Raw genomic sequence first — 16,413 nt, 5'->3', positions numbered from 1 at the left:
ATATCTAAAGATTCTGTCTGAAATGCTGACGATTTCCAGCATCGACTTTTATTATTTCAGATTGGCAACATAGCCAGTATTTTCATTTTGAATAAAAGGGCTTTCCAGTTTCTGCTTATGTGACGCGGTGGCCGAGCGGTTAAGTCAATCGATTGTTAATGTATTTTGCTCTGCACGCGTGGGTTCGAATCCCATCCTCGTCGGTGTTGTGTTGAAGTCTTGTTTCTCTCATTCACTCCATCCAGAAGGTGTGGCTGTTGGTCCCAAGCTTCTCGAAACGGCAGACGGAGCTTTTTGCGTTGTTTGCTGCAATCAGCAACATTTCCTTCCACGAAGGTGTTGAGATTGTGAGATCGCGACGTAACAAACGGACAGCGGTGTCCTGGTAAAAAGAGTCGATCTTGTGGTCAACGTCAGAGAAACTAATCGAACATAATTGTGATTTATATCCTGGATCATTCCGTGTCTGTGTCTGTTCAAAAGGGATGTGCTGTCAGTCCCGGATCATTCCGTGTCTGTGTCTATTTAAAAGGGATGTGCTGTAAGTCCCGGATCATTCCGTGTCTGTGTCTGTTTAAAAGGGATGTGCTGTAAGTCCCGGATCATTCCGTGTCTGTGTCTGTTTAAAAGGGATGCGCTGTAAGTCCCGGATCATTCCGTGTCTCTGTCTGTTTAAAAGGGATGTGATGTAAGTCCCGGATCATTCCGAGTCTGTGTCTGTTTAAAAGGATTTGCGGTAAGTCCTGGATCATTCCGTGTCTGTGTCTGTTTAAAAGGGATGTGCTGTAAGTCCTGTATCATTCCGTGTCTGTGTCTGTTTAAAAGGGATGTGCTGTCAGTCCTGTATCATTCCGTGTCTGTGTCTGTTTAAAACTGATGTGCCGTAAATCCCAGATTATTCCGTGTCTCTGTCTGTTGAAAAGGTATGTGCCGTAAGGCCCAGATTATTCCTTTTCTGTGTCTGTTTAAAAAGCTGTGCTGTAAGTCCCGGATCATTCCGTGTGCGTTTCACCCGATTTTCTTGATACCTTTTTTTCCTTCCGAACTGAAATGACGATCCTCTCTCGAGGAGAAGGTTCACCGCCTGCATCGGGCAACTGGTAGGAAAAATAACAAAAACTGATGAGACCAAGTTCATTCCGCTGGGCTTCAATTCCAATCTCCGCACTCTATCCCCCATTCAGTCCCACCCCTCCCCCAGATATTATAATCTGCGATATTAATAAGGGAATGGCGAAGCCGAATATCACGATTATAATTTTCTTGTTTCGTCAACACTGAATAGCATCAATTGTAATGATTCAGAAGGTAATCATGGAATCCTACAGCACAGAAGGAGGCCATTCGGCCGTCGTACCTGTGCTGGCTCTTTCGAAGACCTTTCCATTTCGACCCACACCCCATATTTTTCCCCATAACCCTGCAAATTAGTCCTCTTCAATATGTCCAATTGCCGTTTGAATGATCCTGTGGAATCTGCTTCCACCGCCCTTTCAGGAAGTGCGTTCTTGATCTTAACAAACCCTCAGTGTGAAACAATTCTCCTCAATTCCCCTCTAGTTCTTTTCCCAATTATTTTAAATCTATGACCCACTTCCCAGAGGAAACAGTTACTCCCTACTTGCTCTTTCAAAACCCCTCATTATTTTGAGTACCTCTATTAGGTCTCCCGTTAACCATCTCTGCTGTAAGGAGAACAATCCCAGCTTCTCCAATCTCTCCATGTAACTGAAGTCCCTCATCACTGGTATCATCCAGGTCAACCTGCTCTGAATCCTCTTCAATGCCTTTTCATCCTTAAGTGTGGTGTCCAGAACTGTACATATCGTCCAGCTGAGGCCTAACCACTGATTTGTAAGGATTAGTATGACTTCCTTTTTTTGTATTCAATGCCCCTATTTACAAAGCAAAGTATCCCTTCTGCTTTCTCAACCGCCTTAACAACTTGCCGTGTTTTGTGAATATGCACCTCCAGGTTCCTCTGCTCTTTCATAAATTGTTCCATTTAGATTATACTAACTCTCCATGTTCTTCTTCCAAAAGTGCATCACCTCACACTGATCTGCATTAAATCTGTCACGTGACTGCCCATTTCACCATTCTGTCCATGTCCTCCTGAAATCTGCTACTATCTTCCTCACTATTTACAACTTTTTCAACTTTTGCAATATCCGCAAACTTCGAAACTGTACTCCCTATTCCCACATCCAAGTCATTTATATATAACAAGAAAAGCAATAGTCCTGGTACCGACCCCTGGGGGATCCCACTGCATGTTTCCCTCCAGTCAGAAAAACATCCGTTCACCACTACTCTCTGCCTCCTATCCCTTAGCCAATTACGTGCCCGCATTACCACTGGTCCTTTAACCCCACGTGCTTCTAGTTTTCGAATAAATCTGTTACGTATTAATTTCTAAAATGTGACCTGAGAATAGCTGTAACCCCGTTATCTTATTCTTAAGCAATGAGAATACAGATATTAAGGCCGAGTGATAGATCAGGTGCATTCCCATTACCCGGAGGTGACGGGACCTGAGGAGGGGAAGGCCCATCTGGGCCTTCAGATGTTCCGTCTCCGTTTTCCGAAAACGGAGACGGAACATCGCAAAGATCATCCCGTCGAAATACAACATTTGACTGAAGATCCGAAAGCCATGTTCCATCCGGACCTAGCCGTTCAAGGAAGCCTGATAAGTCCATCAGGGGAAAACACAGAGAGAGAGAAGAAATGCAGACAGAGGTAGAGAGAAGCACGCAAAGAAAATAATAGCATAAATCTCCACATTCGGTGATTAAGCTGAATTTAAGGTGCAGCTTAAATTAAACCCCATAACGTGAAATCTTATAGGTAAACATGTGGCTGGATTATGTCTTTATCTCTGAGAGAAGTACTGCCTGGTAATTACAGCTCATATTTATTTGAGCATTTCGCACTATGAGTGTGAGTTGGTTTTGAACACCCAGGTGAATTTCAAAGTCCATGCCTTGCATAATTCTCTCGTTAACCCACAGGTACCGCGCGGCTGTGAAGCAGGCTGCCCAGGAGCTTTGCAGACTGTATATTCAAGACATATGTCCAACGCTACACGTGCAACCTGCAGCTGTGTGTACATTAGCGGTTCAGTGGTGGAACCCTCGTCTGCCGGTGGGAAACCAGGGGTTTGGTTCCAGGCCAATGCAGCATCCTTTACCTTTTCATTCTGCACACATGAGATCGCCTGAATTGTGATAAATTCACGTGCCGGCTTCAATCTGTAAAACTTCTTGAAAGATTATATTCATTTCGTCTACGTGTGTTACGTGGACAAACCCTCTGCATTCTGTCCTCTGGTGCTCAAACATGCTCTGCTGGAGATAAGTCAAGCCTGCCTTCTGCACCGCTGAAAAGATGTGAGAAACCAATTGGTGATTTTTGATTAAAAATGGGGACACAACGGGGCTCATCCGGTTTGAACCAGTGAAACTCCCTGAGCGAGAATCAGACCCAAAGGCAACGGAGACGTTCAGCGAGGGTAAAATTCCGCTCCCAAAGACCCGATCCGCCATCCTTTCAGAACTCCCTGTCCATCCAATCTCGCTTCTTGTACCATGTACGATGCAGAGCAATATCAGGTTCTACACCAATTATTTCATATCAACAATATTACTCTCTCTTTATCAAATTCGTTTTGAATGTACGACTTGTAACATAAAGTAACACTTTACAGAATGAACTGCGCTGAAACGACATTGTCGTCTGTCTCGGTATCGTCACAATATACACTGGAACACAAGTGAACTTTCCTCAAATTGCTACTTTCATTCACTATGAGAACGAAGAGACGTAAGTGGACATTTGCAACTAGACAATGTGCCAGCATTGGTGGTTCAGTGGTAGAATTCTCGCCTCCCACGCGAGGGACTCGGGTTCGATTCCCGGCCAATGCAGGGTCGCTTTGTTTTCAACACCAATGGGGAACTGGAGTTGGCCATTTTGCCCCTCGAGACTGTTCCGCAATTCAATGAGATGATGGCTGATCTGTGACCAACCTCCACAGAACCGCCTGAGCATCATCGACCTTCATTCCTTTGGTTCACAAAAACCTGTTAAACTCAGGTTTAAAATTAACAATTAAGCTCGCATCAACTGCTGTTTGCGACAGAGAGTTCCAAACTTCTACCTCCCTTTACTTGTGGAAGTGTTTCCCAACTTCACTCCTGCAATTGCTGACTCCAATATTGATGCTTTGTCCTCTCGTCCCAGGCACCCAACGAGCAGAAATAGTTTCTCTCTATCTACCCCAACAATTCCCTTAATATCTTGAAAACTTCGATAAAATCAGCCCTTAACCTCCCAAATTCCAGGGTAAACAACCCTAGTTTGTGTAATCTCTCGTCGGAATTTAACCCTTGGAGTCCAGGTATCATTCTAGTAAATCTACACTGCACTCCCTCCACAGCCAATATATCCTCCCTCAGGTGCGGTGCCCAGAACTGAACACAGTACTCCAGGTGTGGTCTAACCAGAGCTTTGAATAGCTGTAGCATAATGTCTATTCTCTAGTATTCTATTCCTCTAAATATAAAGGCCAGCATTACATTAACCTTTTTGATTATTTTCTGCACCTGTCCATGACATTCTAATGACTATGTAGCTGCACCCCGAAGTCCCTTTGGACCAGTTTCCAGCATTTCATCATTTAGAAAGTATTCTGAAATATTATCTTTAGGTCCAAAGTGGATGACCTCACACTGGACTAAATTGAAATCCATTTGTCACAGTTTTGCCCATTCATTTATTATATTAATGTCTCTCTGTAATATTGTTCATCCATCTGCACTGCCTACAATGCTGCCCATCTTGGTGTTATCGGCTAACTTGGATATGTGGCTTTCTATCCTGTCATCTAATATCAATGAGGCCGCCTGAAGGTAAATTCACATCGAGCTTCAATCTCCTCATCAGCTTGAGACATTTATTTACTTCACATGTGTTTCGCCTTGGAAAGTTCCGCACTCTCTCCTCTGGATCTTAAAATTGCTCTGGATATAATTCGATTCGACCAACAGCAACACTGAAAAGGTATCAGAAGCCAATTGTTGACTTTTCACAAAAAGCCTTGTGGTTGTAAGGGTCGTCGTGGATTCGAACCCGGCATCATTCGTATCATTAATCAATAAAATCTCTAAAGTGAGAATCATACCCCGAGAACAACAAACCACTGTCGCTGACGTCGTGCAGCCAGTATAAATGTCCGCTGTCTCCCACAGCCTATCAGCCATCTTTCAGACCGCTTCTGTCCATCCCATCTCGTTTTCTATTCAGGTGTACAGCAATATCAACTTGCACACTAACTATTTCCAATCACCAATATTAGTCTCCCTTTACCAAATGGTTTTGACTGTACGACTTGTATTATCACGTAAGACGTTTCACAATTAGTTGCTCTGAAACTACCTTGCTTGGGAGGATACTGAGAGGTGTAGATGAACAGAGGGATCTTGGAGTGCATGTCCACAGATCCCTGAATGTAGATGGACAGGTAGATAAGGTGGTTAAAAGGCATGCAGGATACTTTCCTTAATTAGCCGAGGCATAGACTGTAATAGCAGTGAGGTTATGCTTGAACTGTATAAAACATTAGTTAGGCCACAACTTGAGTACTGCGTGCAGTTGTGGTCATCACATTACAGGAAAGATGTGATTGCACTGGAGACTCGTGACTCCCCGAAACCTTTCTAACATCTACAAGGCATAAGTCAGGAGTGTGATGGAATACTCTCCACTTGCCTGGATGTGTGCAGCTCCAACAACACTCAAGAGGCTCGACACAACCCAGGAAAAAGCAGCCCACTTGATTGGCACATCATCCACCACCTTAAACATTCACTCCCTCCACCACCAGCGCACCGTGGCTGCAGTGTGTACCATCCACAAGATGCACCTCCCAAACCCGCGACCTCTACCACCTGGAAGGACAAGGGCAGAAGGCACATATGAACACCGCAACCTGCACGCCGCCTCCAAGTCACACACCATCGTTACTTGGAAATATATCGCCGTTCCTTCATCGTCACTGTGCAAAATCCTGGAAATCCCTACATTGCAGCACCGTGGGAGAACCTTCACCACACGGACTGCAGCGGTTCAAGAAGACGGATCACCTCCATCTTCTCAAGGGCAATTAGGATTGGGCAATAAGTGCTGGCCTTTCCACCGACGCTGACATCCCATGAATGATTAAAAAAATGTTAGGATTTCCTTCAGTCTGAAACAGAATGTTCCTGGTTGATTAATGGCGATTAGAACGAGTATTCGTCTTTTTTACAGAGTTTAATGAGTTTTGCGAAATTAATACAGTAAACTATTTTGTAAAACTTAATTCCCTGAACGGGAATCTGACCCGGCTCTCGCACTGAGAGCATTTGTAGACGGCAGCTATCATCTGAGTTATGCCAATATGCATTTACACAGTGAACTTTTCGTCGTGCAGTAATTATCACGCACGCCGAACACACTAAATAACTCCGGTTCGAAACCGAGCGGAAACATTTTGAAAACGTTATCCACCAACAATTAGTGAATATAAATGAAGCAAGAATTCACTCTGTAGTTAAATATGAAAAAAACACAACACCTCATCGAAGCTCTGTACAGTTCTACACAAACTCAAGCATTACAAAGTTACCGACAGTGTCTCACCCTCACTCCCGTTTCCTGCACTAACGGTGCAGAAAGCACCTCTCAAGCTGCACATTGCGACAGATTTCAGTTGATTTGTGAGAGATCATGAAAGAATCCTGCAGCGCTGCCTCGGTTAATAACTGCAGTTCTGAACAGCACTGCATCCATCAGTTTTTCGATTTCGATGTTCCCCAGCTCCCGGATTGAGTGAAGCCACGACAGCAACAACATTCAGGCCGCCTGTCCGGCCCCGCTCTCTCCAATCACACGTTGCTGGCGGAAAGAAGCGAATGCCGCCGAAGAAAGCGCATTTCTGTCCATCCCTGGGAAACAGGATACCACCGAAGCTTTGACAGCACATCGCAGGCACCGTCTGTCCCGCAGTTGTTGCTTCGCTGCAAAGACAGAACTTGCCAGCTGTTTTAAAATTTACAGCCTGAACCAGACTTTGAACCTTCAGATCATTATCGGTTTTTAAAGTCCGATGTTCTTCCGATTGAGCTACCCGGAATCGCGATTAGAAAAGTTTCCATTATGCAGATTCCTGTACCATGAATTATCCCTCGTTGACGTCGAACTATGATGAGGATCCCTTTTTGAAAATTCTCAGTGACGTGTTGAGGGGATTCCTTGTTCCTGTTGAACATGATGTAAGAAACGTGGAGAGCGAACTCGTGAGTTTACAATTCTGTTTGTTTGTGCCAAATGTCTTATCAATCGTTAGCACCAATTAAAATAACACTTTACCAAGTGGCTCAAAAGCTAAACTTGTCCCACACGGGAGTTGGAAATAACCTCTCGACCTTTCAGCGTATTAACATCTGTAAACTGAATAGTTTCACCCGTTACACAGTGACACCAGGCAGCAGATTTCCCTTCCAAATCTTCCTCACACGAAACTTCCAATCGACGAATATCCACTCAACGAAAAGAAGATTTGTGTGTTTGGTTCTTTAGATTTAAGGACCTCGTGTAGACCGCTTTGCTTTATCAGCTGTCGCTAATCGCCCCCTCTTCCCTTATAAACAAGTAAACTCGCACCTGCTATTGCAAGACGGTCGGCCAGAGGAACTCAAGTACCCACAAGTGCCGACATAGGAACACTGAGAAGTAGATACCTTATGGAACATGCCAGTTGCACCTTGAACTCCGGTCAAAATGCTCGGATTGGAAGGTTTGTCTATCCAAGGTGCGACTCGAATTCATAACCTGGGTATTTCTAGAACCCTCTAATTACCGCAGGCTGACCGATTGCACCACAACCTTATACACCCAGAAACGCTACTCACTGTGCTATCTAATTTGATGCTAGCGACAAACGTGGCGATACGGCTTCCTATACCTTCACCTACGTTATTTATACATATAGTCAAAAGCTAATGCCCCAGCACTGATCACATCCTGCCAATTTGAGTACACACCTTATTATTCCGGCTCTCTGTCTCCCACCTTCTAACCAACTCCGAACCCATTTCATTAGGTTGCCTTAAATTCTACGCACTCTCATTGTTGTTCACAGCTTCTTATGTGGTACCTTATCGAATGCATCTGGAAGTGAATATTATATAACACCCAAGGAAACTCCATTATCTACCACGTTAGATACACCTTCAAAAAGTTCAACTAGTTTTGTTAGACTTGACTTACCCTTTACAAATCCATGCTGGCTCTCGCTGATGACTTCATATTTATCCAAGTGTTCAGTCATTATTTCCCTAATAACAGATACTGGTAACTCCCCCACAACAGACTTCAGACTAATGGGTCTTTAATTTCTAACTTTATCTCTCCTACCCATCCTAAATAATGGAGTGAGATTGACAATGTTTCAATCAAAGGAACAATTCCTGAATCAAGAGGCTTTTGAACGATCATGACTAAAACATGTACCATTTCCTCGCCGATTCCTCTTAGTCCCCTGGGATGGTAACCATCAGGTCCTGGAGATTTGTCTATCTTTCGTCTCATTATTATCTCCATTACCATTATTTTACTTATACGAATCCCCTTGATTTATTTTCAGTTTTCCTCGTGTCTCTGGTATGTTAGCTCCATCCATTTCTGTGAAGACCGATGAAAAGTAAATATTTAGCAACTCTGGCATTTCCTGATTTTCAATTACAATATCACCTCCATCTGTCTTTAAGGGGCCCACATTACTCTTAGTCACCCTTCTTTCTCTTAAGATACGTGTAAAAACCTTGATTGTTGTCAATATTTTCCCTCACAAGTTTATCTCTTTTTCCCTTTTTGGACCTCTTACGATTTTTTAGTTTCGGCACCATAATAAACAACACTTCGCTGCAAAGTTTGGGTCAATAGTTGTCCAATGTCAGAGCGAGAATTGTCTGAACCCCTAATTTATTTAATGTAACAAACACAAGCACACATAATCATCCGTGTATCAACGCACTGAGTGACACACAAAGTTGAACAGAGAGAAATGCAGGCGAAATTGGGATGCACAGGTTAACGGACAAGCGAAACAGACAAAGATAAAACGGTCTGAACCCCAAACAAACAGTAACGTGTCACTGATAGATATTAGTGAGAGGAGGTGGGCGAACAATGGTATCAAGTGGCGCTGTGGCTTAGTTGGTTAAAGTATTTGTCTTTTAACAGGCGATTCTGGGTTCAACTCCCAGCAGTGCCTTCCGTAATTTATTGTTTTCACCTAATTTGTGGAATTAAACGACAAAATAAGAGTGTGGAATTTGTATTTGTTCAAGTTTCAGGAGGAAACGGATATCAGAATGACTGATCAAAAACGCCCTTTCATTGTGCAGACAGACCTCTCATAGAATGTGTCTGTAACACGTTAATTTATTTGTTTTTGGGCTCGTTGGAGTTGTGGTATAATTCACGATTTGAGGTTTAAACCCGGAAGTTGTCCTAATTTTGACCGAGACTTGTGATCTTGACCTGCGGTGCAAACTTTTGCAAACAGAAAATAGAAAGTACCCAAATCATTCCGCCTGAATCCCCAGGCCCGGATGAAATATATTCCAGGTTGTTAATAGAAGCAAGAAAGGAAATAACGGATGCTCTGACCATCATTTTCCAATCATCTCTGGTTACAGGTGTGATGCCGGAGGATTGGAGGACTGCTAAAGATGTACCGTTGTTTAAAAAGGGAGAAAGGTGTAGATCGAATAATTACTGGCCAGTCAGCCGAACCTCGGTCAGGCTGAAGGTCTTCCATTAAATCTACACAGTACTTCCTCCACAGCCAATACTGGGAGGAGGGTACTCTTGACTGACAAGCCTCAGCTCCATCAGGAGAGGGAAACTGACCCTCGCTCTCTCTTATTCCTGGGATGTGCTACTTTTGAACAAAAAGGTAAGTGTCTCTATACCTTTAAACTCGCTGTCTCACTGCACATGTATTGAAAGTGTATCGTAGGACGGTGTGTCAATGTCTTTGTACCTTTAAACTCTTTGTCTCTCTGCACAGGTATTGAAAGTGTATCGTAGGACGGTGTGTGAGTGTCTCTACACCTTTAAACTCGCTGTCTCACTGCACAGGTATTGAAAGTGTATCGTATGACTGTGTGTGAGTGTCTCTATACCTTGAAACTCGCTGTCTCACTGCACATGTATTGAAAGTGTATCGTAGGACGGTGTGTGAGTGTCTCTATACCTTGAAACTCACTGTCTCACTGCACAGGTATTGAAAGTGTATCGTAGGACGGTGTGTGAGTGTCTCTATACCTTGAAACTCGCTGTCTCACTGCACAGGTATTGAAAGTGTGTCGTAGGACGGTGTGAGTGTCTTTATACCTTGAAACTCTCTGTTTCACTGCACAGCATTGACAGTATATTGTAGGATGTTGTGAATGGGACGAGGGTCAGTGGGGCGAAGTGCAGCCGAATGGGAGCAGCGCCCGTTTGCCGGGTGAGTATTGCACGGTTGTCTTTCTCTCTCCCCTCTTTCTTTCTTTCTTTCTTTCATCGCCTTCTATCCCATCCTTTCTTTCACTCTCTTTTCATTCCTCTTAATTCGTTCTTTTTCTTTCTGCCTCCAGCACCTTTGTCTGTATCCTGTCCTTGTTCTCTCATGTGTCTCTGCTGAAAGATCCAAAATTCAGACCCGCCGCTTCTTCCAGACTTTTTTCCTTCCACAATCATGGTCCATTTCATTGAGACTTTACTGCGGCCTTACCGACTCTAACACTCACTTTCACATTCTTATGTCTTTAAGTTTGCTCCACATCGACCGCTGTTACTCGGGGGCACATGTCCCGTTCGCACCAATGTTCATTTGTGCCTTGAAACATTCCCACCTGCGAGACTGCTCCAGAGACAAGAACGAAGAAAGCAGGGCTGGCAATCGGAAGGACAGCGGCATACTTCTCCGTGAAATTTCCATGGGGTATCTTGTGACACGGGGGACGTTAACTGAAGAACTGGGTTTTGTTTCCATGGTCGTTGGAGCTTTTCCCCGAGCAGTTGATGTGTGGGAGAGACGGGCGGCGCTGCATCGCTGCGAATGACGGCTGAAATGTGCACTTTTGGCAATCTGGGCGGTGCAGGAAGATCGGAAATGTTCCGCTTGATCTTAATAGGTCTGTGGAAATGTCCGATTGAAAAGGAATGAGGAGAAATGCAAAGAGCGGCAGTGGTGAAAAAGTGTCGATTACAGGAGGTTGGCAGTGAGTGAAAGGTCCTTTGAATGTCCGGCGCGGAGGGGATTTTGTTCGGAAACGACAGACTTTAAAGCGCGTGGGGAAAGTGAAGTGCGAGCTGCGTCCTTGGGTCAAATTGGGTGTTTTCAGGAAAACAGCCATTCTGAAATCATAAAAATGAAACCAGAAAATGCTGAAAACATTCAGCAGGTCAGGCAGAACCTGTGGAGAAAGAGCCAGAGGTAACGTTTCAGCTCTATGACATCTTTCAGCCGCACCGAATCGATTGCCATGTGGGACAGTGGCTTAGTTTTCGAAAATGTTAGATTTGGTTTCTGAATTACAAGGTTCGAATTCCACCGCTGTAAGAATTTGCTGGTGCTGTTCAGTTTGGTCTCTTCACCAAAAATCCTTCTTTTCTAAGAAGTGCCTTTCCGCATTGCTGGCGAACATCTGTTTGCTCAAATCAGCAAAGTCAAATTAGCACCTAAACTGTTTCTTGCACGGAGGTGTTGGGAGTGTAAAGTGTGATCTCTGTGAATTATCAATCAAAGTGCACAATGGTCCCCTGGTAAACCGAGTATCTCTAGTGGTCAGCATAAGATAAAAAATAAGTACAATAATTATGAATTTCTTCTTTCCCTCACACTAGGATTTATTATCAGGGAATGTACATGAGCAGGTCGATTGACGTCACGCTCCGGTCGTTTTGCATCGCCTCCTACAAATAGAATAGAATCATAGAAATGTTACAGCACGGAAAGAGGCCATTCGGCACATTGAGTCCTTGCCGGCTCTCTGCAAGAGCAATCCAGCAAGACCCACTCCCCCGCCCTTTCCCTGGAACCCTGTATTTTTTCCTTTCAAATACTTATCCAGTTCCCTTTTGAAGGCCATGATTGAATTTGGCTCCAAGACCCCCTCGGGCGGTGCATTCCACATCATAACCACTCGCTGTATAAAAAAAGTTTTTCCTTCAACTTTGGTTCTTTTGCCAAAGACCTGAGATCTATGTGCTCTGGTCCTTGACCCTTCCGCCAACGGGATCAGTTTCTCTCTATCTACTCTCTTCATGATTTTGAATACTTCTATCAAATCTCCTCGCAACCGTCTCTGTTCGAAGGAGAACAACCTCAGCTTCTCCAGTCTATCCATGTAACTAAAGACCCTCATCCCTGGAATCTTTCCAGTAAATCTCTTCTGTGGGAGATTACCATTACCATGGCATTACCATCGCCGAATCCCCCCGAGTAACATCCTGAGGATCACCATTGACCAGAAACTTAACTGGGCCAGCCACATAAATACTGTGGCTGTAAGAGCAGGTCAGAGGCTGGATGTTCTGCGGTGAGTGACTCACCTCGTGACTCTCCAAAGCTGTTCTCCGATCTGCAAGCCGCAAGTCAGGAGTGTGATGTAATACTCATGTGATGGTCATCGACCTGAAACTTTAACTCTGTTTCTATATCTAAAGATTCTGCCTGACCTGCTGAGGATATCCACATTTACTGTTTTTATTTCAGATTGGCAACATAACCAGTATTTTCATTTTGAATAAAAGGGATTTCGCAGGTTTCCTCATGTGACGAGGTGGCCGAGAGGTTAAGGCGATGGACTGCTCATCCATTGTGCTCTGCACGCGTGGCTTCGAATCCCACCCTCGTCGTTATTGTGTTTAAGTCTTCTTTCCCTCATTCAGCAGGTCTGGTTAAAGTCCCATCCTTCTCGAAAAGGCGGGCAGAGGTTTTTGCGTTGTTTGCTGAAATCAGCAAAAGTTCCTTCCACGAACGTGTTGAAATGAGAATGGCCGCGAAGTGTCAAAGAGAAAAGCGGAGTCATTGCAAAAAGGAGCAAATCTTATGGTCAACGTAAGAAAAACTTATGTTCCATAATGATGATTTATGTCCGGATCATTCCGTGCCTGTGTCTGTTTAAAAGGGATGTGCTGTAAGTTCACCACTACTCTCTGCCTCCTTCCCTTTAGCCAATTATGTGCCCAGGTTATCACCTGCCCTTTAATCCCACGTTTCCGAATACGTCTGTTATGTGTTAATTTCTAAAATGTGTCCTGAGAATAGCTGTAGCCCCGTAATTTTAATCTTAAGCAAAGAGAATACAGATATTAAGACCGAGTGATAGGTCGGGTTCATTTCCGTGACCGGACCCGAGGAGGGGAATTTCCATCTGGGTTTATATTTTCCGAAAGCGGAGACGAAAAACAGCAAAGCTCATCCCGTCGAAATAAAGCAACTGGACTGAAGATCCGACAGCCTTGTCCCATCCCGGGTTTCCAGACCTGGCCGTTCAAGGAAGCCTGATAAGTCCATCAGGGGAAATAGAGAGAAAGAAGAAACACAGACAGAGATAGAGAGATGCATGCAAAGAAAAATAGTATAAATCTCCAAATTCTGTGATTGAGCAGAATTTAAAGTACAGGTTAAAATAAATTCAGTCTCATGTCGTGAAATCTTTTAGGTGAACAATGGGCTGGATTATCCTTTATGCTCTGAGGGAGTAAACACTGCCTGGTAACTACAGCTCTTATTTATTTGAGCATTTCACAGTGGCGATGTGAGGTGGTTTCAAGCCCCCATTGAATTACACGGCTATGTTTGACCCACTCCTTACGTAACCTACAGGAACTGCACGGCAGTGGTTCAGACTGCGTAGGGTTATCACGGGAACTCTGCCAGACTGCATGTTCTGGACATGTACCCAACGCTACACGTGCAGGCTGCAGTTGTGTGTGCATTAGTATTTCAGTGTTAGTATCTTCGCCTGCCGGTGGGAAATCAGGGATTTGGTTCCAGTCCAATTCAGCATCCTTTACCTTTTGTATTCTGTACCCGTGAGATCGCCTGAGTTGGGATAAATTAGTTTGCCGGCTTCAGTCAGTCCAACTTCGAGAAAACTTGTCTTCATTTCGTCTCAGTGTGTTGCGTGGACAAACCCTCTGCATTCTGTCCTCTGGCGCTCAAACATGCTCTGCTGGAGATAAGTCAAAACCGCTGAAAAGCTGTGAGAAGCCAATTGGTGATTTTTGACCAAAAATGGGGACACCACGGGGCTGATCCGGCACTTGAACCAGTGAAACTCCCTGAGCGAGAATCAGACCCAAAGACCAACTGGCAACAGAGCCGTGCAGCCACTGTAAAATTTCGCTGCCTTGAAGCCGATCCACCATCCTTTCAGAACGCTCTGTCCCTCCAATCTCGCTTTCTTGTACGATGTACGATGTAGAGCAACATCAGGTTGTACACGAATTATTTCACATCGACAATATTAGCCTCTCTTTATCAAATTCGTTTTGAATGTACGACTTGTATTTTCAAGTAACAATTTACAGAACGAATTGCTCCGAAACGACATTGTCAACTGTCTCGGCATCGTCATAGTTTACACTCTACCATAAGTATACTTCACTCAAATTGCTGCTTCCATTCACTATGAGGGCGAAGAGACATAAATGTGGGTACATTAGCTCCGAATTTATCAGCTGAGTTCCACCTTTACTTGTCCAACCGCCTCAATCTTTTTATTCTTTCCCCTTCTCTGCTGGTTTTGCAGTTTCGATCAGAATTACATCGGGGACAACACAGAGAGACAAGAGTCAGAGACAGGGGGAGATAGAGAGATGCACGAAAAGAAAATAAAGAGTATAAATGTCAGGTCTTGTAAACTAGCAGAATTTAAGTTACAGATTGGGAGAGATTCCTTCTCGGGTCTTGAAATCTTTCAAGAGAAGTTTGGGCACCCAATCAAAAGCACCGGCCACGCTGAAATATCTGTCATGCTGAGCGAGAAATAAATGCGGTCAACTAACTCCAATTTTTCTATTTCAGCATTGAAGAGATCTTTAAACAGTGACGCTGCGAGCAGAATTCAAATCGAGGGAGAAAAACACCATTGGAATTTTGAGACCAACGCTTCAATCACTCGGCCATCCCAACGGCAAACGGCATGTTCGTTCAGAGATCATTTCAAATGGAAACAAGCAAGGCATCCTTTATGAGCATTGGTGGTTCAGGGGTAGAATTCTCGCCTGCCACGCGGGAGACCCGGGTTCGATTCCCGGCCAATGCAGCAAGTTTTTGCATTCTGGACCATGCGGAACTGAGGAACAGGATTGGGCCATTTGGGCACCTCGAGCCTGTTCCACAATTCAATGAGATCATGGCTGATCTGTGACGTAACTCCATATATGGGCATGAGCCGCATATCTCTTGATAACTTTGGTTAACAAAATAATTTCAATCTCAGCTTTAAAATCAACAATTGAGCTCGCATCAACTGCCGCTTGCGAAAAAGATTTTCAAACTTCCACCTCCTTTTGCTGATAGAAGTATTTCCTAACTTCAATCCTGAAAGTCCTGACTCTAATGTTTCGGCCCTGTCCCTCCATCCTGGACTCCCCAACCAGCGGAAATGGTTTCTCTCCATCAACCCCATCAGTTCTCATTAATATCTTGAAAACTTCGATCAAATCAGCCCTTAATCTACTAAATTTCGGGGAATATAGCCCTAGTTTGTGTAATCTCTCCTCGTAATTTAAGCCTTGGAGTCCAGCTATCATTCGAGTAAATCTACGCTGCACTCCATTCACGGCCAATATATCCTTCCTAAGATGCGGTGCTAGAAATGAACACAGTACTCCAGGTGTGGTCTAACAAGAGGTTTGTATCGCTGTAGCATAATGTCTATCCCCTTGTCGTCTAGTCCTCTAGATATAAAGGCCAGCATTCCATTAGCCTTTTCGATTATTTTCTGTACCTGTCCATGATATTTAATGATCTATGTACATGGACCCTATGTCCTTTTGGAACTCCACAGTTTCGAGTTTTTCTCTATTTAGAACGTATTCTGATCTATCCTTTTTAGGTCCAAAGTGGATGACCTCACACTTGCGTCAATTCAAATCCATTTGCCACAGTTTTGCCCATTCATTTATTATATTACTGTCTCTCTGTAATTTTATGCCTCTATCTACTCTGCTTACAATGCTGCCCATCTTGGTGTCATCAGCAAACTTGGATATGTGGCTCTCTATCCCATCATCCAATATCAATGAGACCGTCTGAATTGAGATAAATTCACAGTCAGCTTCAATCTCCTCATCATCTTG

General features: G+C 44.0%; 3 non-coding genes across 3 annotated transcripts; all 3 read left to right on the top strand.

Annotated features, from left to right (window-relative positions):
* Positions 1–3,858: 3,858 nt before the first annotated feature.
* trnag-ccc (transfer RNA glycine (anticodon CCC)) lies at positions 3,859–3,929 on the top strand. The gene has a single exon. It is a non-coding gene; the product is annotated as a tRNA-Gly (tRNA).
* Positions 3,930–12,875: 8,946 nt separating this feature from the next.
* Positions 12,876–12,957, top strand: trnas-gcu (transfer RNA serine (anticodon GCU)). Its single transcript has one exon. It is a non-coding gene; the product is annotated as a tRNA-Ser (tRNA).
* A 2,346-nt stretch (positions 12,958–15,303) lies between these two features.
* trnag-gcc (transfer RNA glycine (anticodon GCC)) lies at positions 15,304–15,374 on the top strand. The gene has a single exon. It is a non-coding gene; the product is annotated as a tRNA-Gly (tRNA).
* The last annotated feature ends 1,039 nt before the right edge of the window (positions 15,375–16,413 follow it).

This window comes from Heptranchias perlo, chromosome 20 (assembly GCF_035084215.1).
Source record: "Heptranchias perlo isolate sHepPer1 chromosome 20, sHepPer1.hap1, whole genome shotgun sequence".
NCBI classification, from domain to species: domain Eukaryota; kingdom Metazoa; phylum Chordata; class Chondrichthyes; order Hexanchiformes; family Hexanchidae; genus Heptranchias; species Heptranchias perlo.
Note: the sequence above shows the minus strand (reverse complement) of the source record. Positions and strands in the feature narration are given on the sequence as shown.